A 25,025-nucleotide genomic window follows, 5' to 3' on the forward strand; every position below is an offset into this window, starting at 1 on the left:
TAGATAGTTATCAAACCATTTCGAACACCTACACCCAATAGGAGATCAAAGAGAAGAAGAGCAGCAATTCTAGAAACAGAAAATTGACCACTTTCTGGAAGGTAGGACATACGGAGAAGTGAATCTGAAGTGATGGAAAGACATACCGCAGGGGGAGGGGCCGGCTCCCAGCAAGCAGTGGAGCAATGGAGCACAAAATTCGAACTTTTGGAAGTCTGCTCCACTGAGGGACATCACTCCAGAAGCTAAGCGGGGGTGCAGCCCTCGTGGGGACAGTATGGTCTCAGGTCCTGCTGGGTCACAGAAGGATCAGGGATGTCTGAGTGTCACAGCCCTTTCTGAAGAAATAAAAGAACTAAAATCTAACCAAACTGAAAAAAAAAAAGCTATTAATGAGGTGCAATAAAAATTGGAGGAACTTACTGCTAGGATAAATGAGGCAGAAGAGAGGGACGCCTGGGTGGCTCAGTTGGTTAAGCAGCTGCCTTCGGCTCAGGTCATGATCCCGGCATCCTGGGATCGAGTCCCACATCGGGCTCCTTGCTTGGCAGCGAGCCTGCTTCTCCCTCTGCCTCTGCCTGCCACTCTGTCTGCCTGTGCTCACTCTCGCTTCTCTCTCTATGACAAATAAATAAATAAAATCTTAAAAAAAAAAATGAGGCAGAAGAGAGAATTAGTGATATAGAAGACCAAATGATAGGGAATAAAGAAACTGAGCAAAAGAGAGACAAACAACTACTGAACTATGAGGGGAGAATTCGAGAGATAAGTGATACCATAAGATGAAACAACATTAGAATAACTGGGGTTCCAGAAAAAGAAGAAAGAGAGAGGGGAGCAGAAGGTATATTGGAGCAAAATATTGTAGAGAATTTCCCTAATATGGCAAAGAGAATAAGCATCAAAATCCAGGAGGCACAGAGAACTCCCCCTTAAAATCAATAAAAATAGGTCCACACCCCATCATCTAATAGTATAACTTACAAGTCTTAGTGACAAAGAGAAAATCCTGAAAGCAGCCCAGGACAAGACATTCTGTAACATACAATGGTAAAAATATTAGATTGGCAGCAGACTTATCCACAGAGACCTGGCAGGCCAGAAAGAACTGGCATGATATATTCTGAACACTAAACGAGAAAAACACACAGCTAAGAATACTATATCTAGCTAGGCTATCATTGAAGATAGAAGGAGAGATAAAAAACTTCCAGGACAAACAAAACCTAAAGGAATTTGTAAACACCAAACCAGCCCTTCAGGAATATTAAAAGGGGTCCTCTAAGCAAAGAGAGAACCTAAAAGAAGTAGACCAGAAAGGAACAGAGACAATATACAGTAACAGTCACCTTATCGTCACTACAATGGCACCAAATTCCTATCTCTCAATAGTTACCCTGAATGTAAATGAGCTAAATGCCCCAATCAAAAGACACACAGTATCAGAATGGATTAAAAAAAACAAACCCCATCAATATGCTGTCTACAAGAAACTCATTTTAGATCCAAAGACACCTCCAGATTTAAAGTGAGGGGGTAGAAAACAAATTACCATGCTAATGGACATCAAAAGAAAGCTGGGGTGGCAATCCATATATCAGGTCAATTAGATTTTAAGCCAAAGACTATAATAAGAGATAAGGGAGGACACTATATCATACTCAAAGGGTCTGTCCAACAAGAAGATCTAACAATTTTAAATATCTATGTCCCTAACATGGGAGCAGCCAACTATATAAACTAATTAATAACAAAATCAAAGAAACACATTAATAATAATACAATAATAGTATGGGACTTTAACACCTCCCTCACTGAAATGGACAGATCATCCAAGCAAAATATCAACAAGGAAATAAAAGCCTTAAATGACACACTGGACCAGGTGGACAACACAAATATATCCAGAACATTCCATCCCAAAGCAACAGAATACACATTGTTCTTAGTGAACATGGAACATTCTCCAGAATAGATCACATCCTGGGTCACAAATCAGGTCTCACAGGTATCAAAAGATTGGGATCATTCCCTGCATATTTTCAGACCACAATGCTCTGAAGCTAGAACTCAATCACAAGAGGAAATTTCGAAAGAACCCGAATACATGGAGGCTAAAAAGCATCCTACTAAAGAATGAATAGGTCAACCAGGAAATTAAAGAAGAATTTGAAAAAATCATGAAAACAAATAATAATGAAAACACAACTGTTCAAAATCTGTGGGACACAGCAAAGGCAGTCCTGAGAGGAAAATATATAGTGATACAAGCCTTTCTCAAGAAACAGGAAAGGTCTCAAATACACAACCTAACCCTACACCTAAAGGGGATGGAGAAAGAACATCAAAGAAAGCCTAAACCCAGCAGAAGAAGAGAAATCATAAAGATCAGAGCAGAAATCAATGAAATAGAAACCAAAATAACAGTTGAACAAATCAATGAAACTAGGAGCTGGTTCTTTGAAAGAATTGATAAGATTGATAAAGCCCTGGCCAGACTTATCAAAAGAAAAGAGAAAGGACCCAAATAAATAAAATCATGAATGAAAGAGAAGAGATCACAACCAACACCAAAGAAATACAAATAATTATAAGAACATATTATGAGCAACTATACTCCAGCAAATTCAACAACCTGGGAAGAAATGGATGCATTCCTAGAGACATATAAACTACCAAAACTGAACCAGGAAGAAATGAAAACCTGAACAGACTCATAACCAGTACGGAGATTGAACCAGTCATCAAAAAATTCCCAACAGGGCGCCTGGGTGGCTCAGTGGGTTAAGCCTCTGCCTTCAGCTCAGGTCATGATCTCAGGGTTCTGGGATCGAGTCCCGCATGGGGCTCTCTGCTCAGCAGGGAGCCTGCTTCCCTCTCTCTCTCTCTGCCTGCCTCTCTGCCTACTTGTGATCTCTCTCTGTCAAATAAACAAATAAAATCTTAAAAAAAAAAAAAAAAAAAAAAAAAAAAACTCCCAACAAATATGAGCCCAGGGCCAGACGGCTTCCCAGGGGAATTCTACCAAGCATTAAAAGAAGAATTAATTCCTATTCTCCAGAAACTGTTAAAAAAAAAAAAAAAAAAAAGAAAGAAAGAAAGAAAGAAAGAAAGAAAGAAAGAAAGAAATGGAAGGAAAACTTCCAAACTCATTTTATGAAGCCAGCATTACCTGGACCCAAAACCAGAAAAGACCCCATCGAAAAAGAGAATTACAGAGCAATATCCTTGATAAACACAGAGCGAAAATTCTCACGAAAATACTAGCCAATAGGATCCAACAGTACATTAAAAGGATTATTCACTGAGCAAATTGGATTTATTCCAGGGCTGCAAGGTTGGTTTAACATCCGCAAATCAATCAATGTGTTACAATACATTAATAAAAGAAAGAACAAGAACCATATGATACTCTTAATAGAGGCTGAAAAAGCATTTGACAAAGTACAGTATCCTTTCTAAATCAGAACTCTGCAAAGTGTAGGGATAGAGGGTACATACCTCAATATCATCAAAGCCATCTATGAAATACCTCCTGCAAATATCATTCTCAATGGGGAAAAACTGAGAGCTTTTCCTCTAAGGTCAGGAACACAGCAGGGATGTCCATTATCACCACTGCTATTCAACATAGTGCTAGAAGTCCTAGCCTCAGAAATCAGACAACAAAAAGAAATTAAAGGCATTCAAATTGGCAAAGAAGAAGTCAAACTCTCACTCTTTGCCGATGATTTATGTGGAAAACCCAGAAGACTCCATTCCAAAACTGCTAGAACTTGTACAGGAATTCAGTAAAGTGTCAGGATATAAAATCAATGCACAGAAATCAGTTGCATTTTTCTACACCAACAGCAAGACAGAAGAAAGAGAAATTAAGGAGTCAATCCCATTTACAATTGCACCCAAAACCATAAGATACCTAGGAATAAACCTAACCAAAGAGGTAAAGAATCTGTACTCTGAAAACTATAAAGTACTCATGAAAGAAATTGAGGAAGTCACAAAGAAATGGAAAAACGTCCCATGCTCATGCACTGGAAGGAAAAAATACTTTGAAAATGTCTCTGCAACCTAAAGCAATCCACACATTTAATGCAATCCCTATCAAAATACCATCCATTTTTTTCAAAGAAATGGAGCAAATAATCCTAAAATTTATATGGAACCAGAAAAGGCCCTGAATAGCCAGAGGATTGTTGAAAAAGAAAGCCAAAGTTGGTGGTATCAAAATTCCAGACTTCAAGCTCTATTACAAAGCTGTCATTGTTAAGACAGTATGGTACTGGCACAAAAACAGACAGATAGATTGATGGAACAGAATAGAGAGCCTAGAAATAGACCCTCAACTCTGTGGTCAACTAATCTTTGACAAAGTAGGAAAGAATGTCCGGTGGAAAAAAGACAGTCTGTTCAACAAATGGTGTTGGGAAAACTGGACAGCCACATGCAGAAAAATGAAACTGGACCATTTCCTTAGGCCACGCACAAAAATAGACTCAAAATGGATGAAAGACCTCAATGGGAGACAGGAATCCATCAAAATCCTTGAGGAGAACACAGGCAGTAACCTCTTTGACCGTGGCTGCAGCAACTTCTTCCTAGAAACATCTCCAAAGGCAAGGGAAGCAAGGGCAAATGAACTATTGGGACTTCTCAAGATCAAAAGCTTTTGCACAGCAAGGGAAACAGTCAATAAAACCAAAAGACTACTGACAGAATGGGAGAAGATATATGCAAATGACATATCAGATAAAGGGCTAGTATCCAAAATCTATAAAGAACTTACCAAACTCAACACCCAAAGAACAAATAATCCAATCAAGAAATGGGCAGAGGACATGAACATACATTTCTGCAAAGAAGACATCCAGATGGCCAACAGACACACAAAAAAATGCTCCACATGACTCGCCATCAGGGAAATACAAATCAAAACCACAATAAGATACCACTTCACACCAGTCAGAATGGCTAAAATTAACAACGCAGGAAACGAGGGATGTTGGCGAGGATGCGGAAAAAGGGGAACCCTCCTACACTGTTGGTGGGAATGTAAGCTGGTGCAGCCACTCTGGAAAACAGCATGGAGGTTCCTCAAAACTTTGAAAATAGAGGTACCCTGTGACCCAGCGATCACACTACTGGGTATTTACCCTAAAGATACAAATGTAGTGATCCGAAGGCGCACGTGCACCCGAATGTTTATAGGAGCAATGTCCACAATAGCCAAACTATGGAAAGAACCTAGATGTGTATCAACAGATGAATGGATAAAGAAGAAATGGTGTGTATACACACACACACACACACACACACACACACACACACACACACACTGGAATACTATGCAGCCATCCAAAAGCCTGAAATCTTGCCTAATTGCAATGACGTGGATGAAACTAGAGGGTATTATGCTGAGTGAGATAAGTCAATCAGAGAAAGACAATTATATTATCTTCCTGATGTGAGGAAATTGAGAGGCAGTGTGGGGGGTTTGGGTGGGTAGGGAAGGAAAAAAATGATACAAGATGGGATCGGGATGGGGACAAACCATAAGAGACTCTTAATCTCACGGAACAAACTGAGGGTTGCCGGGGGGAGGGGGTAGGGAGAAGGTGGTTGGATTATGGACATTGGGGAGGGTATGTGACACGGTGAGTGCTGTGAAATCTGTAAGCCTGACAATTCACAGACCTGTACCCCTGGGGCTAATAATACATTATATGTTTAAAAAAAAAAAAGAAAGAAAGAAAGAAAAGAAAGAAAGAAACATAAGGGTGGCCGGTTCTTCCCGAACTACTCAGAAAGCAGATCTAGTTTACAGAGCTTCTGGACTGAGCAAGGAAGAATGCATACTGCTATTTCGTGTTTCATAAAAATTGAAGACAGGAATTCTACTACAACGAGCATATCCGCTAATGTATCAGTAACCTACAGTTCTCATGAGTCACCCTTCTGTTTCCATGTGTATGTCTGACAGAACAGACTTATGAATAAAAAGTGAAGTCCTAATAAAATGTATATTTAATGTTTCTAGATGCTTGAAGTATCTGATGGATGTTAAAAGATGTAGCAAAATACACATTTTGTAAATATCCTTTTTAAAAAATTCAAATGAAATACAATTAACCCATGGGATGCCTGTGTGGCTCAGTCAGTTAAGTGTCTGACTTCAGCTCAGGTCATGATCTCACAATCCTGAGATCAAGCCCTGTGTGGGATTCCAGGTCAGAGGAGAGTCTGCTTGTCCTTTTCCCTCTTCCTTTGCCCCTCCCCCTGCGTGTGCTCTCTCTGTCTGTCTCTCTCTAAAAAAAAAAACAAAAACAAAAACTTAAAAAAAAAGAAATACAGTTTACCTTTGAACAATACCAGTGTTGGGGCACCAACCTCTCGTTCAGTCAGAAATCCACATATAACTTTTGACCCTCCCAAAAAATTAATTATTAATAGCCCATTGTTGATAAGAAGTTTAATGATTAACAGTTAACACATATTTTGTCTTATATGTATTATATACTGTATCCCAATAATAATGTAAGCTTTAAAAGAAATGTTATTACGCAAATCATAAGGAAGAGGAAAAAAATGTACAGTACTGTACTATATTTATTTAAAAAATTGCATGTAAGCAGACCTGTGCAGTGCAAAACCATGTTGTTCAAGGGCCAACTGTATTATCTTTTGGATATGGGTTTACTCCATACAGACATAATGTGATAGATTATTAACCTCAGCTCCTGCATTCTATTGGGCTGGCCAAGCCTCTTGGAATGTTCTCTTTCCAGCTACTCCTGTAGCAGTCAACCTCTGAAGCCTTGCCAGGGGAGGGGAGAGAAGCTGGCATTAACCCGCAAGCTGGTGGCTTATGAATCTTTGCCCTGGCCCTAGTGAGTCCAGGGGTTTAATTTTATTCCTCACTTTTCCTTTTTGTAGAAATTAGTTCCCCCCCTCCATTTGCTGTGTGAATGCTATCGTCATTTCTCCAATTGTCAGAAACAAAATAGAGCCCTGGCTCTCATTAGCCATCCTGGGAAATATAGAATATGTTACCCTTTCAACAGCAGCAACTCTAAAATGTTTAAATAGTAAAGGCTGAGGAACACCAACGAGAATTGATATTGGTGGATAGATAGATAATCTCCTTTGCAGCTGCAATTCTATAGTTAGACAAAACAAAACAAAGAAAAATTTTACATTTTTTTGTGATAGGTTTGGTAGGGTTGAGAAAGTTTAAAGAGGCAAAAGCCATGCCTCAACATTGTAGAGCTTCCCAGACAGCCTTCAAGAAGACCTAGAAAGTAGGAAATTTACATGTATCATCCAAAGAAGAACTTTTCCAGAAATATATTATCTAATAATTTCTAGAATTAGGGAGAGGGCATTTCCTCAGGTTACAGTTCAACTTATTAGGGCAGCACAGGGTAGAGTTGTTATAATGGATACTTCACGGAGAATTTTTATGAGGGTCAGGGATAATGGAGGGAGGGATTCCCACTAGAAACAAAGCTCTTAGATCTCATCAACCAGTTACAGAGTAGAGGTCTGAGAAGTAAGCCTTGAAAAATATCTCTTGAAAATTTGGAGGGGAGGATATAAAAGTAATGTGCTATTTCCTTGTATTCCTTGTACATGTGAATAATAATAACATGGTTGGATGGAGTCTTTTAGTTCACAGTCTTTTTTTCCCCCTCTCTTGGAATCTCAGAGCTGTGCCCCATACTGATGTTTTTGCCTTGCTTTTGCCACTAACCATTTTGCTCAGTTGTTCCATTGTTTTCCTTTTTAAATTTATTCTTGGCGCTTGCATGATTTATTTCCTTAATCTTGAAATTAAAATAATTCAGTAAGAAATGTTTCATAGGAACATCTATTACTAAGTTTGGCTTGTAAAAATGACCTATTTTCTTTAGATAAGGAACTAGTTCCCCAATTATTGCTTTAAATATGATGTCTCCTTATCTGTTTCTGTCTTTGAAATTTGTAATATTCATATATTGAATTTCTTGGCTCTTTCTCTTTCATACTTCAGATTCAACTCTTTACCCCCCGAGTTTAATTTTGTTTTCTGTAGTAAACTATATATCATTCATTATCTCAATTTTATTTTTGAATGTTGTGTTTATGTTTTCACATCAGAGAAACCTCCCTGATTTCTGAGTCATCACACTTCATTGCTATAATGACCTTCAGACCTTGTTGAAAAACATCCTTTAAAATAAACAGATGGTTTCAATGTTCTTGTTCCTTTTTTTAAAGTTTCTTTCATAGCTCTGGTACCTTTTAACCCACTGAGCCACCCAGACGCCCCAACTCTGGTACCTTTTGGAATAAATTTGCTTGTAGACCTAAAAGGACACGGGAGTTCACTGCCTTTTTTTTTTTTTTCCCCATTTTCCTATTTGTTTTAAATTAAGTGCTCATTTTATTGTTTTAATATATACAAGCGGAAATTTGAGACAAGGAGGAATTTGCTGTATATTATTTTACCTACAAGATAGAAGACTCTAAAACAATTAGAATTTAATTTAAAGAAAGTATTCTGGTATTTTATACGTGGTTTTGATAGTTCTTTAGAGAGTATGGTTTATTATGTTTTAAAAAGGGTATGAATTGAGGAGGCTTTAGAATTATGTCCCTATTTTAAGAAGGATATCGGAGGTCCCTATTGACTGGAAGGGAGGGAGCAGCAAAAATGATAAAAGTATACTGAATTATATCTAGGTACCCTACAGAAAGTAAGGCAGGGGAATAATAGAGAAGTTGTCACCAACTATTTGAAAGGGATAATATATTTATTCTACTGTGCTATGAATGGCAGAAAGTACAGTGAGAATATCTTACTTAATAAAAGGAAGACATTTACAATACTTAGAACCCTTTGTTACTGGAGTTGTTAAAGCAAGGGTTGTTTTGAATATGGGAGAGGTTGTTTGGTGCTGAGTGGGAGATTTTTTTTGCAAGATCTCATAACAGTCCCTTTCCTTCCAAGCTCCTGTGGTGATTCCACTAAATATCATGTTTAATTCCACCAGACTTTTAAGGTTAGAGAGCATTTGTTCTATTCCATTCAAGTAAACCTTTATAATTAAAGGAGTGTTTGAATTGTGAAATCTGCAAAGTTAAATTTCATTGCATTTAATTTAATAAAATTAAAATGCCTGGTGACATCCTGGTTAGAACATTAGCCATATTTAGACTGGTAATTAATGTCTAATTGGACACTAGTACTCAATTTAGTAGTAATGAAATAATGGCTAAAAATACCAACTGGTATTTAAAAAGATATGTGATATATATCCTGAAGCAATTTTCTTAAATGCCAATTATAATTTGACATTTAGAGACTGAGCAATGTGATTGCTGATGAAAGTTGTACTGTGATCCTATGGCATATGGCTATGCATTCTTATTTGAGGGATATAAAAATATTTTGCATAATATATAGGTATTCAAAAAACAAATATTTTACTACTGGGTAGAAGGAATTTTTAAACCAAATAAACTGTATAACATAGAGAAATAAATGACTTTTTAAAAATATTGAGGGGCGCCTGGGTGGCTCAGTGGTTAAAGCCTTTGCCTTCGGCTCAGGTCATGGTCCCGGGGTCCTGGGATCAAGCCTCACGTCGGGCTCTCTGCTCAGCAAGGAGCCTGCCTCCTCCTCTCTCTCTCTCTGCCTGCCTCTCTGCCTGCTTGTGATCTGTCTGTCAAATAAATAAAAATCTTTAAAATAAAAATAAAAATATTGATATCATATGAAGAACTTTAAGATAAATTTACCTTTTCTTGAGGTTGAGCATGTTTAGAAGGCTTTTGTCATACAATGAAAGCAACACATCTGTATAATTTTCTATCTTATTTAAACAAAGAATTTGAGTTGTAATTTGATTTCTGGTACTGATTATGAAATAATTATATAATGTCAGTTAAACATACACATATACTTCAATTGACAATTGAGAAAAAAATATTTTTGCATAATATTTGATGAATCTAGTCAGAATGTGTTTTAGAAAGATACTTACCATAATATTTCTCAATGTTGAGCGAAGTCATAATTTATTCATTAGAATTTTCCTGAAAAACAGAACCATTAAAGCATATATATTGTTCAAAAGAAAACCACAGGCCCAAAGGGCATCACTTGGACCAGACCAAGTCATCAAAACTGGATTTAATACCTTAACCTAACACAGTTTCAACATCCCCCAGAAATGTAAATCTTAACCAGTCAGTCAGGAATTTTCCCATCAGGACCAATGAGGTAATATGTGGCACAGGCCTTGTCCATACCTCAAAGGAAGATGAGGTAATTTGCATAATAAGGTCCCCTCTCCTTTCCCCTAAGGAAAGGTGTTCTTGCTTGGAAAAATGCTTTCTTTTCTTTTTCAAAAAAACCTTTTTTTGCCACACCTTCCTTTCTATAAAAACCTTACATTTTGAATAACACCTCAGAATGCCCCTCCATCTGTAAGACGGGAATGCTGCCTGATTCATGAATTGTTTCATAGAGCCATTTAGGTCTTCAAATTCACTTGGTTGAGTTTTGCTTCTTAACTACATATATGTACACATGAACATATACATATATGCAGAGAGAAAGAGATCAATTTGTTTTGAAGAATTGCCTCATATAATTGTGGATGTTGACAAGTCCTGAGATCTGTAGGTAAGTCAGCAAGCTGGCATCTCAGGAAAATGGTGGTATTATTTCAGTCTGAAGGCCATAGTTTCAAGGCCAAAGAAAAGCCAGTGTTTTAGTTTGAGTCAGAGACAGGAAAAACCCCATGTACCAGTTTAAAGGCAGTCTAAGTGGAATTCTTTCCTACCCAGAGGAGGGTCAGTCTTTTGCTCAATTCAAGCCTTCAAATGACTGAATGAGGAGCATATACTTTGGGGAAGGTATCTGTTTTATTCAGTCCACTGATTTAAATTCATCTAAATACACCCTCACAGAAACACCAAGACTAATGTTTGACAAAACATGGCCCAATCAAGTAAACACATGTAACACACTATAACAGGTAGTATTTTCAGTTAAGGCCAGACATATTCTTGGAAAATATTTGAAATAAATTCAATAGGATTCTTTATGTTATTGTTATAAGCACATTGGAAACTTTTGGTAAATTACTACTCTAAGCTATCACAGTCATTTAAAAATCAAAATGAATCAACTAACCAAACAAAAAAACTATAAAGTCCATGAAGGTGAGCTAACTTTAAATAATGCCCTAGGTAATTTTTTTTAAGTACAAAATAAATTTGTTAGCCCCCTGTCATCATCATCATCATTTTGAAACAGTTCATTGTATTTAGAAACAAAGTATGACATTGCTTCTGGGCTAAAAATCTATATTCATATTAAAGCACTTTGGGTCCAGAATATTTCCTGGATTTTAATTAGAATTATGTTATGTGACCTATCAAGAACTGGGGGCATAAGTTTCTAAAGAGTACGGCATTAGGCAAAGATTTTGTGTAACTAGTTCAATAATAATAAATGATTATTCAGCATATACTTTCAAAAATATTAATTTCAGAAGATGAAACCTTGTGTCTCAAAAGGTAAACACTGTGCTTCAAGGTTAACATGACTTTCCTGTTGAATTCATTTCCAGTGGGTGTATCAGGCAATTGCAGAGGGACATGACAGTTGGTATTCAATATAGAGGTAAAAAATAATGCTGTTACCACAACATATAGCGTTTAAACATATGCTATTTATGTTTGCTATTGTTTCACATGTATTATTTTGAAAATTCAGGCTCCAAAGTGTGGCTCATACCAAGTACTATGCTCAACATATAATAGGAAATCAATTAATATTGTCCACTTGATAAGGCTATGGACATGTATCTGTGACATTTCTGTATGCAAGTGAATTTTTTTTTAAAGATTTTATTTATTTATTTGACAGAGAGAGATCACAAGTAGACAGAGAGGCAGGCAGAGAGAGAGAGAGAGAAAGGGAAGCAGGCTCCCTGCTGAGCAGAGAGCCCGATGCGGGACTCGATCCCAGGACCCCGAGATCATGACCTGAGCCGAAGGCAGCGGCTTAACCCACTGAGCCACCCAGGCGCCCCGCAAGTGAATTTTTTTAATTCCAAAACAGTTATCACAGCAATAAATCACTAGACCAACAGATAGTAACATAAAGTGTTGTGATTTAACCCAAGAGGAAGTAAACTTTGAAGATATTTCTTGTTCCCTAAAGCTGGATCTATGTAAAATAAAATCATGGATTTTCTACCAGAGGAATACTCTTCAAACATTGGATGCTAGAACAGACAACACATTTGAATCAGAACTGAGCACAAGGAATATAAGCAGATGACATTCAACAATAAATATTAGAGTGGATTTAGAGTAATTATTAATCAGATTATTAGTGAAAATCAAAGTTAGGGCTAGAAAAATGTGAATTGGATTATAGGATGTTCTGTCCAGAAAAGTGTATTATCTAATTCAGTTAATTAATTCTGGAATCCTGGTGATATGAGACTCCTTTTAAAAGCTGCATTGCAGGGTGCATTTCTACCCATCCTGAGGAAGCTATCTGATCTTGTCAGAAATTATCATTGGGTGGGGTGTGGGAGAAGCAGGAGTCTTGCTTCTCTTCTGGAGTTACTGTCTCCCTCTGATTTCAATCTTCCTTTTCATTATGTCAGGAAAGAACACTGCATTACACCATCAAGAAGAGAGGAGGATGTGCATGGACATTTTATTCCCCTCTCAGCTGACAGAATGGGAAAAAGTGGTGCCTACATGCGAAGTAAAATGGAGTTTGGATAGCTCCAGTAAATTTGATTAAGGTTACATGATAAATTGGACTATTAAGGCTCACAAGTTGATTTGGGTTTTTGCTTAAAGTGTATTTTTCTCATTTATATTTAAAGGTTGTATAATGTAAAGGAAAGTGCCTCAAAGTAGAAATTCAGGGACTTAAGCTCTACAACTTGATCTTCTACTACTTGCAATTTAAACTCATTCTACATACAATTTCTGCCATAGACTGAATGTTTGAGTCCCCTTCTCTCCCCAAATTCATATGTTGAAATAATTATTCCCAATATTAGGGTATTAGGAGGTGGGGCATTTGAAAAATGATTAGGTCATAGGGAACCTTCATGAATGGGATTAGCAGGTTTTTTTAAACATATTTTTTTAAAGATTTTATTTATTTATTTGACAGAGATCGTAAGTAGGCAGAGAAGCAGGCTCCCTGCTGAGCAGAGAGCCCAATGCAGGGCTGAATCCCAGGACCCTGGGATCATGACCCGAGCCGAAGGCAGAGGCTTTAACCCACCGAGCCACCCTGGTGCCCCAGGGATTAGCAGTTTTATAAGAGACACCAGAAAGGTCCCTAACCTCTTGTACCACATAAAGATTCAGTAAGAAGATACTGCCATCTATGAACCAGGAAGTGGGGTATCATTAGCTACTGACTCTGCCAGTGTCTTGATCCTGGACTTCCCAGCCTCCATAACTGTGAGAAATGAATGTTTGCTATTTAAGCTACCTAGTCTATGGTATTTTTTATTACAGCAGTCTAAACAGATACTCAGTTTCCTTATTTATAAACTAAAGACAATAACATCTCTAGAAGCTATGTTCCAAAACTTAAACACGATAATAATTTCTTAGGAGTTACAATCCCAGGAGTAAAACCGATGGGGAAAGGGAAGTGAGGCAGGTTAGCAGGGAAAGTAAATGCGATGTGATGCAGTACTGAGCTAGCCACAACTTCATGAGAAGACATGGGCATTTGTGAGATCAAGTGGGTCATCTTCAAACATGTCTTGTATTACCTGGATCACTGTGGAGAAAGAAGGGAAATACATTTATCTGGTAGGCCTCCTTACGTCTTGTCTCTCGTTGGTCAAAATTTGCCTTAAAGCACATTGATTCCACTATGCACTCAAGTTGAGTTACTGACTTTCCTCATGTACCTGCTTGAGAAACTAGATCGTATGAGTCACAGTGCAATCTTTTTTTTTTTTTTAAAGATTTTATTTATTTATTTGACAGACACAGAGAGAGAGATCACAAGTAGGTAGAGAGGCAGGCAGAGAGAGGGGGAAGAAGGCTCACCGCTGAGCAGAGAGCCCGATGTCGGGCTCGATCCCAGGACCCTGAGATCATGACCTGAGCCGAAGGCAGAGGTTTAACCCACAGTGCAATCTTTTATATGAGACTTTCAGTGAAGGGAGAAGCTACATCCACCATTCCAGATGGCCAGCACCTGCATTCTTGTACAAATGTGTCTCTTGTAGCAGTGGGCACTATGAATACTGTCAGAGCCCAGCCCTCTGGTGAAGAAAGCTACAAGAGCAGGGGATATTAAGCAAAAGTGCTTGTCATAGTGGCAGCCAGCACTCTCTGTTGAGCAAGAGGCCAAGGTCCCAAGAGATAAGTTAAGTCCAAGTAAATTGGGCTTGTATCTAGAACTGTAACATATACTTTAAGAAAAAAATGGCCTAAACTCTCTAAAAATTGTCAATATTTATTCTTTTGAGCAATGTCTAGGAGATTACACTGTTTCTATGGTACCAGCTGGCATTATGAAATCTGCAGTTTTGGAGGAACAAAGTGTTCCTTACCTCTTTTATATTACTCTGGAAGTTTAAGAAGTCTACATGGTTCTGGTAGAACTTATACATTAGCAAATCTGTTAAAAATTGTCCTAATTTTGTCAGTCATGAAAAAGAAAGTAATGAGGATTCTGGCAGCATCATGTGACATCCATTGACAATGCCTCAAACCATTTAATTTGCCATTTGTGAACTGCACAGGATGCATTTGCTTCATTTATTAAAGATCAGGTCTTGTCCTGAATTGAAGTCCTTTAACATTTCCAAGATAGGCTGGAAAAAATTGTTCAGAATACATATAGGGCATTAAGTAGGATAGACTCTCATGATACATACTACCTTTTCATCTGGGTTAGATAATTGAATTTCCCAAAACTGACCTGAGACTTATCAATTATCTAAATGATTTACTCACCTGATAAAAATACACATATCTGCAACTTTTGGGGTAATAGAAAAAGTGGATTTTTCTTGAAATAATTTTTAACTGATAATAGGGATGCTACTGAGAAAATAGGACTAAGGAGGCATTCTCAGGGAAGAAGGGGTGGAGAAAAGAGTATCACACCCTGATCATATTTGTAAAGCTGGAATTCATATTTCCCTCCCTCTCTCCTTCCCCTTGCTTCCTTCTCTTTATCAACTATAGTTCATATCCTGTGAATGCAGAACATCTACATTGAAGGATAAGGGACTGTGGAAATCAGGGAGGCTAGAAAACTCAGCTTCAAATCAAAGATATCTCTGAGTGATGCCATCTAGTCAGAATGGAATGAGACTAATATATATTATGTTTCTGGGGGTAAAATGATAGAAAGTAAATTGTACATTTTTCTTTGAATAATTTTTCATTTCCTTTTTATTCCATTAGTTAAGAATGCTAGTTAAAAATCCTTTGAAAAGAGCATCTTCCCCAGGGTAAAAGTAACAAAAGGATGTTTGTAATATTATGAGCCTAGGAGCCTCCAAGAATAGGACTCAAAGCTGGAAATAAATTAGAGTGAACTCCTCAAAATTTTTCAACTGCAATCAAATGACTGAGACATTTTCCCTTTGTAAGTAGAGGTCAAAGCTTATCAGATAAAGAGTATACTTCCTGAGAACCAGGAATGCTGCTGTGCTTACCCTAATATTTGTGAATCAATACTTACACAGTTTATTTGTTTGAGAAACTAGTGTCTTTCTTTTATAAGTAAACTGTTTACTTGGGACAATACCTTAAATTTTTTTAAATAGTTATTTGTGAGTCAAATATGTTTGAATATATGTGTATTGTTAAAACTGATCTTACAGTAGGTAGTATAATGGAGACATTTAACATGCTAATGATAATTTTCCTTAGTATACTGTAATTATTTAAAGCTAATTTGAAATTGTTAAACAATTTGAGACATTTTTTGTTTGTTTTCTCTTGGTTTATTTATTTGTTTAAATAGTAGAGGATGATGATTTTGTACATTACAGCACCAAAGAAAAGAACTATGGGCATTATATTAACACCAGTTTTATAAATCGAGTTTTATGTTATAGTACCAGTTTTGCACTTTACGCATTTCCTCATTTTATTTCCTTTCATATAAGTAGGAAATTCTCTCACAATACCAGCAAGAGGTATGTTATGGACTTAGTGTGTCTCCTCAAAAGAGGTATGTTGGAATCTTAACTCCCCATATCTCAGTGTGACCTTACTTAAAGATAGACTCTGCACAGAATTAATTAAGTTAAAATGAGGCCATTAGACTGGGCCCTAATCCATTATGACTTGTTTCCTTATAAAAAGGGCAATTTTGGATACAGATGCACATAGAGGGAAAATGATGTCAGTACACAGGGAGGATACCATCTACAAGTCAGAAATTGCCTGAGGCTTCCAGAAAGTAAATGAGAGGCATGGAACAGTTTCACTCTCACAGTCCTCAGAAGGAACCAGCCCTGCTGACATTTTGATTCTGAACTCAGCCTTTAGAACTGTGTGGTAATAAATTTCTATTATTTAGGCCATCTAGTTTGTGGTGTTTCTAGTAGCTCCAGGAAACTAATACAAGATATTTGTCCAAAGTCATTCTCAAGATGATATATTCATGGTTCTGGGTACTTCATAGTTCATCCTGTGAAATATCCTACCCAATGTCATTGTTACTGAGCTTAGGGAAATATGATTACTTTGAGAGTTTATTATCACATATGAATGCTCTGCCTTGGGGTAAATATAAACAAAAATATTTACTAACTCTGTGTACAGTTTTCTCAGTTGAAAAAGAAGTGCAACATATAAGAAATTAGCAAAAGTGATGGGAAGAGAGAAAGGGGAGTACATAACTGTAAAATTTTCTACAGAAGAATTCTAAGATGACCCATGGTTTTCTGTTCCCTGGTGTACAAATCCTATGTAATCCTCACACCTTGAATATGAAGAAGATTTGTTAATAAAATGTAGTTTACTCCCATGATTACATTGTATTATATAGCAAAAGGAATTTTGCAAATATAATTGTTTCTTAATCATTTGAGTGAAAATGCTTAAGGCCAACACCACTTGTAGGTAAGTACCTTTGATCTGGAATTCATAGCAATACAAGCTCTTTCTTACACTCTCCTAAAAGTATGCTCTTTAATTTTATATATATATAATTATATATTTATATATATATGTATATATAAATTATATATTTATATTCAATGATGATGAGTGATACCTGAAACAGGTCTAGAAAATGATATGTTGTGAACAAGTAGATGCTGTATATGTGTATTGTTTTCAAATTTTACATACTTATTGGAGCTTGAGTCATTATTTTACATGCTCTTTTACTGCTGGCAGGCATCACAAGCTCAAGAAGGTTTCTAAGATTTTGTAAGCAAATTATTTTTCATCTTCCTTGGCCTAATCGAGCATTACTATGAAGACATGGCTAGTAAAGAGTCAGTGGTAGTGGTTACAGTCTGTATTAGATTTTCAGATAATCCTTGACTCTTCTGAATAATAACTGATGCCTGTCTAGTTTCCTAAAATTAGCTTCCACAGAAATGCCCTTCTTCCCATTTCTTATTCATAATGTCAGCTACTTTTATAACAGCTGCATTTGGAATATGTTCATCTTGTCATAAAAAGCAAATCTACCATCCATTGCTGAATGTAAGACAGCAAGGAGGTTTGATGGTATTCATAGACCATATCATGCTTCTTTTGAGATGTCTTTGCCATCAGAAAATAATGTGAATAGTTTGAAAAGGTTCACTGGCAAACCTCTAGCCTGTTACTGAAATGTAGTTTATCTCTGCATTCATACTGATTTTCATAAAGAGAGCTGAAGTTTGAAATTTACTTAATACTTAGATTTTGTACTTCCTTAAGAATTATAAATATGTTATTCTTAGAAACACTTCAAATATTAAATGACACATTTTGAAAATGTAAAACTATTATGAATTTCAAGTATGGTTTTGAAGATAATTCAGAAGAATTATATCTTAAATTTGATTTTTCAGTGTATTGCATTTTTACAGTGAGAAGAATGGCTACAAAATGATATGAAATAAAATTTCAGTCTTTAACTTACCTAAAAGGCAGTTTTCAGTCCATCAAAATAACAGATGGGGAAAAAAGATCTAGAGATGATGTTTTAAATGTACTTTCAGAAGTACTATAATTATATTAAATGTAATATTTTCTTTATCTTGCTTCTTTTATTTAGCAGATCAATGAATGAAAGAAGCTAATATATAAAGCTTTTAAGTGAAAATAAGATACTGGCCAACTATAGGGTATGAATATAAAACTTTTTCAGAAAAACATGTAGCTTTTGTGCCCAGTGGGTTATCTTTCCCCAATGAGCACTCTAAGGAATACAAAATTTGTATATTATAGAATTGTTTTTGCCCATGATACAGGACTGTGTTACAAAAAACTAAGGTTATTATAACAATTTGGTTTTATAATAAAGCTCTAACCTCTCCCATTCTGGGTTTTAATAGCCTACTTTGCAACAATGTGGATACTAGAGAGTACTGTGCTGAGGGAAATAAGTCAGTCAGAGAAAGACGAATACCATATGATTTCATTCATGTGTGGAATTTAGGAAAACACAGATGAACATAGGGAAAGAGAAGGAAAAAGAAAAGAAGATTAAAAAAAAGAAAGGGAGGCATATCATAAGAGACTCTTAACTCCAGTAAACAAACCGAGGGTTGCTGGAGGGGAAGTGGAGGTGGGGGGATGTGGTAATTGGGTGATGGGCATTAAGGAGTGCACTTGATGTATTGAGCACTGGGTGTTATATGCGACTGATGATTCACTAAATTATACCCCTGAAACTAATAATACACTATACGTTAATTAAATTAAAAAACACAATATGTCATAAATCAACATGATGTTTTAAAGGAGATTGGGAAGAATTAAAAATTCTTATTATAAATCAAAATAAATCTCTTTACCTTTTGGAATTTTTAGAAACGTAACTTTGTTATATCAAACGAAAGACAATTTTATAGGAATTCTGAAGAAAGGGGTAATATTATAAATATTTTGAAGTTCCTAAACAATTTGATGTATTAAAACATTGGTAAACGGCTGGTAGATGTTCATGGTCATCATCAAGAAAAACAAATTCGAAATTGGACTGTGGGGGGAATAAAGAAGGCTGTTTACTATGGGCAAACTCTAAATTATTATTTAGAGCTTAGCCAGACTGGCACTTTCTCATATTTGTTCTTTGTTGCCATGAGCTTCAGAAATCAGGTGACTTAACATATTTTTTTAAGAGGTTACTACTAACATTATAAGCTTTTCAGGTTTTAGTTTTTTTTCTTCTGTCTTTTCTGACTCCTAAAGCAAGTTAATAAGGATGATCTAAAATGAATGAAAACATTAAAGCTTAACCCTTCTAAACTTTGGTTGTCAAGGTGATGTTTATTATTACTAGAAAATGTTGTGGTGTTATTACAGTCCATTTTAATTTAGACCATAATTATAAAGGAGGGGACTTTTCTTTTAAATATCTCTTTCATTAATCCATTCGACTCTATCTTAGCCATTACCAATATAATATGAGATACTCTCCATTTATCTCATGAAATAGCTGCCTAAATGGTTTCCTTCCATCTATACAAATTATCTACACATTCTATGGACCATTAATCCTTACAGAAAATTATTTCTGAGCAGCGCCCCAATATATGCCTTTTGGTTATTTAAAAAGTACAAAAAACAGATATTTAAAAGAATGAGACTACCTAAATAGTAGCTCTATTTTCTTTTCTTTTTTTTTTTTCTTTCCTTCTAATATATCAGCTTGCATACCTTACTTGGTAGACCACTGCTACAGACTGGATTCTGCTGTTAGCACAGTACTTTATTTTAAAAGTAATCTTGCTGTTTTCTTCACTAAAATCTTTCTGTACAATCCTACTTCTCTTAGAATAAAAGGCTTATGTGCTTACTCTGGCTAAATAAGCCCTGAATTTTTTGATTGGGTTCAAACTCCTCAGCATTGTCTTCTATCACGCTACATCTCTCAGTGGATTCTACCAGGGGCTTCTGTCCATTTCTTGGCCTTTCATGTTCCCATCTACCACGAGGTCCTCATTCAGGCTGCACAGGGAATCACATCCATTTGCAGACTGAAGAACGGATTGAGAAGAGGCGTCAGCGAAGACCAGGAGACTATTTAGGGGATGTTATCATAACGCCAGAGAGAGATGGCATTGGTCTGACCTGCAGCAGTTGCGGGGAATAAAGAGAAGGTAAATTTGGGAAATATTTGTATCTGGAGGTGTCCGAATCTGGTAGTTGACTGAATATGGCTCATATAGCGAGTGCTGATTTAAAAGTGATTTCTAGTTCTAGGCTAGAAAATTGATAGAGGGAAGTTGGGAGGGAAAACAGATTGCAGAGGGAAGATCATAGTTAATTTTGGACATGCTGATTTTAAGATTTTTATGGCAACAATCAACTGTGTGTGAAATACAGAGGAGATGCTAGCTTAGATATTTGGAATTTTTAAATAATCAGCAAGTGAAAATTGGAACTATACAAACAGATGTGATCGTTTCATTTGAATATTTCAAATGGCAAAGGAAGAAAGGGACATCAACACTTGACAGATGAGAAAATGAAGAGCTCACAAATGAAGTTATGGGAAGGTCCAAGAGACGAGAAAAAAGAGGGAAAATCGTGAAAATCCTGAAAAGCACTGTGCATGAAAGCCAAAGGAAGTGCCTTTTATAAAAAAAGTCTGGGTGGTAAGGTGAGAACTAAATGTTACTATGAGGTCAGATGACTTTAAAATTGAGAACATATGTATTAGATAATCTAAAAGAACTTTGTTGTGACCAGGGCAAGAGCATGGGCAACAGAATTACAGCAAAGCCTCTTGTACCCTGGGTATGTGCTTATGTATGTATTTTGTATATGTAATTTTTATAAAAATATAATTAAATATATATATATATATAAAATTAGGTGAAAATTTATTTCTTTAAATCAATGAAAAATTAAGGAAAATAGTAATAGATGTAGAAAAATAAAATAAAAGTGGGGTAAACTTGTGAATAAAAATTTGCAAAATGTTTTTTTTTTTTAATGACATGGGCTAAAAATTTCGTTCTGAGCTCCCAGAAGACAAAAATAAACAGACAAAAGAATATATACATCATAAGGTATAAGATACAATGAATTCATTAGTTAAAAACATAAAAGTGGCTCAGAGGAAATATATATAAATAAACAGCATATACATAAACAATTAATATTTATTATTTTAAATATTGAAATACTTATACTTTACATATATATATAATATAATAAAACTGATTATTTATTTTAATTAACTTATTTATTTTTAGTCCAGAGACTTGTGTTATAGCATAATGAACCATGAAAAAAATGTCCCTTTTCCTAACAACGTCCCTCACTCTTAAACATAAGCTGAAAAAGCAATTTTATAACAACAGGTCAAATATTTCAGTACAGGTTTGCACCATTTTTACCCTGACTTTCCCTGAAGGTAAAATTTGAAATATATAGATAAATGAATGCACCTCCTACATTTGAAACAATTGTTCTTGACACTTTCTGTCTCTCCTGAGATTTTCACAAAAGGTGGGTAGCTGAGATTTCAGATTATGTGCTTTGGCAAGAATCTGGAGTACAAATTGCAAGTTTTCTGATTGGGAGTAGATTTATACAAATTATTGGCAAATAGAGAGGAGACGCCAGCATATTCCTATACAAATTCAGGAGCCTAATCAGTTGTAAATAACTGACTAGTCTGATTCATTATAGAATTGGATGCAAAGAACATCTGTAGACAAAGTAATCTTCAGAAATAATTATGGATCACTGACATCCCCAATGTCTACGTCATAGAATTCACCCATACTATTTACTATCTAGAATTTTTCATAGCAGATATTTTCTACTGCTTACCCAAGCATTCCCAAGTCATGCAATTTCCTGCTAAAGGTGAGCAGACAAACTTCCTAGAAAGTGTTCATCTAATTAAGTCTATGATTTGCACTGATTTACAGAATTGCAGTAACATATTTAAGTCTGTAACTTTTAAGGTAATGTTTGTCAAAAATGTTGATATTATTATTGAGGCACTACTTGGGAATCCTTGGTTAGACAATTGCCCAATTATGTCATTTTTCTATGTAACAAAATAAAATTATATTGTAAGTTTGGCGAAAATGTGTTTATTCATAGTGACAGGCTGGTATGCATCCAGTTTATCCAAAATAAATTTTGAGTAATTAAGGTAAAAATTAAACACAGGTGGGTTTCCAAAACACCTACCATTTCACACCACTTAACATTATTATTTAATTTGTCAGGACTATACCTGTAGACATTGACACTCAAGAGATGTTAAAGCACAGGTCTTATAAAAGCCCCATTAACCAGCATCGTAAAAATGGTTCATAGACTATAGACATAACCAGTTCTATTGCATGAAGTTGTAAAGAGTAAAATTCAATGAAATTTTCAAAATCTTATATTTTCCCTGACATATGTCTTTAACAGGTGAAAGAGAAAGTAACAGGGCTTAATAATGAAATACCCCTACTGAAAACCTGCTGGCTCTCCATGAAAAACATAGGCTTCAGCATTTTAACTTATATTTATTGAACATCCATATGTTTCAAGCATCTGGAACAGATTCATGACAATGAATCAATCAAAATTTCATATAATTTTATTACTATATTCAACAAGCAAGTCATTTGGACAAGACACTGCACTCATTGATTCATTGATTCATTAATTCATTAATTTATTTATTCCATAAGTAGCTGAGTTTCTTACTTTGTGCCAGTGACTGGGCTCAGTGAAGTTATAGTATATCTTTATGTACTTTTATAGTATATTCTATATACTTTTAACTGCTATATCTGCAGTTTAAAAAAAAAAACCCTTCTTTAGCTCTACTGGAGTTGACAGTCTAATAAATTATTTAACTCAAGGATTTTTAGGTAATTTTTTGGTTACAGGTATTGTGCTTAATGTTTTACATAAATTACTTTGTAATTCTCCTAGTAAGTTCTTGAATGGATTTTATTTTTTGTGCATATTTTCTTGTTCAACATATTGAGATGAAGAGAGTCTGAGTACAGTTCACCCAAATTCACATAGCAAATGTCAGCACTGGGGTTTAAACTCGAGTAGTAAGACTCTAGAGTGTTCATGTTTTGTCAATGCTGTGTACATGATTTGAGGGCAAACTAAATGGAGGCTGCAAACTCTGAAATATACTCCTGAGACATTTTTGAGGAAAAATGATGTAAAAATATATATCTAGAATTTGAGAGAGATAATTTAAGTTTGTACCTCAGGATCTGAGAATTTTTTGCACTGCAACTTTAAGGAAGTTGTTTAATCTTTTTGAGTTCTAACCCCATCTCCTATTAAAATTTGATAGTAAAATGTCCAAAGCTGAGCTTTTGTAGCTGTGCAGAGAAATAATATATGTGACACTGGGTTTCGAATAAATGCTAATTCAATTCTAATTCAATATCTTTAGATGAACTGGTTCTAATTATTTTAAATTATTTATTCTAATTCTAATTATTATTCTTATTATTTTCTCCTTGTGAAAAATCTATACTGGAATGGGGTCTGCAGAAGATTGGACATCTAAATTAAAGCAAACCAATGAAAAAACAAACAAAAACACTAAAGGAGGAAACTGAAAGCTATTTAAGACAAACTCCTAACTTCTTATTTTGCTTAAGGATGGACCTGTAAATGATGACTAAATAATCCAGGCTGTTCTCTTAACAGAGGTCTACAAAAATTTTAATTGAATTACTCTCCAGTCCAACTTGAAGTAATTTCAATACCTGGAGTTTTCTCCTGGGATATATTTCTATGCTTTTTTGATATTTGGAGTGGATTTCTCATTAGGATGATGTAATACCAGTCTTCTATGAAGTTCAGAGATCTGTAACATAGCTCAAAGCATTTTTCACCCTGCAGGACCAAATTAAAGATGAAAGGGGTTGAAGGGAGAAATGCTCATTGAAATATAAATATTTCATTTTTATTAATTCTTAAAGCAGGTAAGATGAATTTTAAAAAAGGTGAATTATATTATATAAATTCTTGGTATTTCCGCTGTGAATATTTTCCTACATCTGGTGATTTCTAATGTTAAGAAAAAAAAAAAAGACTATGCCAAAAAATGTGTTATTTATGTTCTGACTCCTAACTGAGATAAATCAGTTTGGCATATCTTTTCAATTAGTTTAATGCAGTTAGGATAATCTCAGATTGGAGTTTTTGTAAGGAAGTAGCTTTGAACAATTATATTTGCAGAAACATACTGAAAATGTTTACAGAAAACAATAAAACACCAATATACATTCCCAGTGTTATATTCCCTTATCTTCCTACAATTGCTCACTCTCTCATTTTATTATTAAAATTCTATCAAAGACATAAAAATAACCACAACAAAAATGCAAAAGCTCATAACACTAAGCTATAAAACTGATAATCAACATAATTTGAGAAGTTGGAATGATGCTCTAATGAACATACCTGGTTTAAAAAGAGAGGGAAAAAAAAACTAATTTATGTTTTCTATCAGAAGATGCCCAGAAATCTCCTGAAAACTCTCACCATCCTCAAATAATACCATAAATTCCATTTTTCATTTGCAGACTCAGAAACCTGTGTTCTACACCTCTAGAAAATGGACTAGCTATTCATTTATGAGTCAGGTGGAGGACTGGTACCCCTTCTTCCTCCTGCTGCCATCTGTTCATAGATACTCAATTCTCAGAAAACAAGTTGGCAGGGCACAGGGATCAAGTAAAGGCTGAATTTAAAGTTTTCCTTTTGGGTTGTGGCTTCTACAATAATAGCCTTTGTTACAAGATAGAGGAAAAGTCTATAACTTTTATGTGTAGAATTATAGCTTTCCAGGT

At 35.5% G+C, this 25,025-nt stretch overlaps 1 long non-coding RNA gene across 1 annotated transcript in view; it reads right to left on the reverse strand.

Annotated features, from left to right (window-relative positions):
• Nucleotides 1-10,025: 10,025 nt before the first annotated feature.
• The window catches only part of LOC125109952 (uncharacterized), a 74,107-nt gene continuing 59,107 nt past the window's right edge, over nt 10,026-25,025 (reverse strand). Inside the window, exon 3 of the long non-coding RNA XR_007130393.1 lies at nt 10,026-10,077. This is a non-coding gene — a long non-coding RNA (uncharacterized LOC125109952). The remainder of the gene's footprint in view (nt 10,078-25,025) is intronic.

This window comes from Lutra lutra, chromosome 9 (genome assembly GCF_902655055.1).
Source record: "Lutra lutra chromosome 9, mLutLut1.2, whole genome shotgun sequence".
NCBI lineage: Eukaryota > Metazoa > Chordata > Mammalia > Carnivora > Mustelidae > Lutra > Lutra lutra.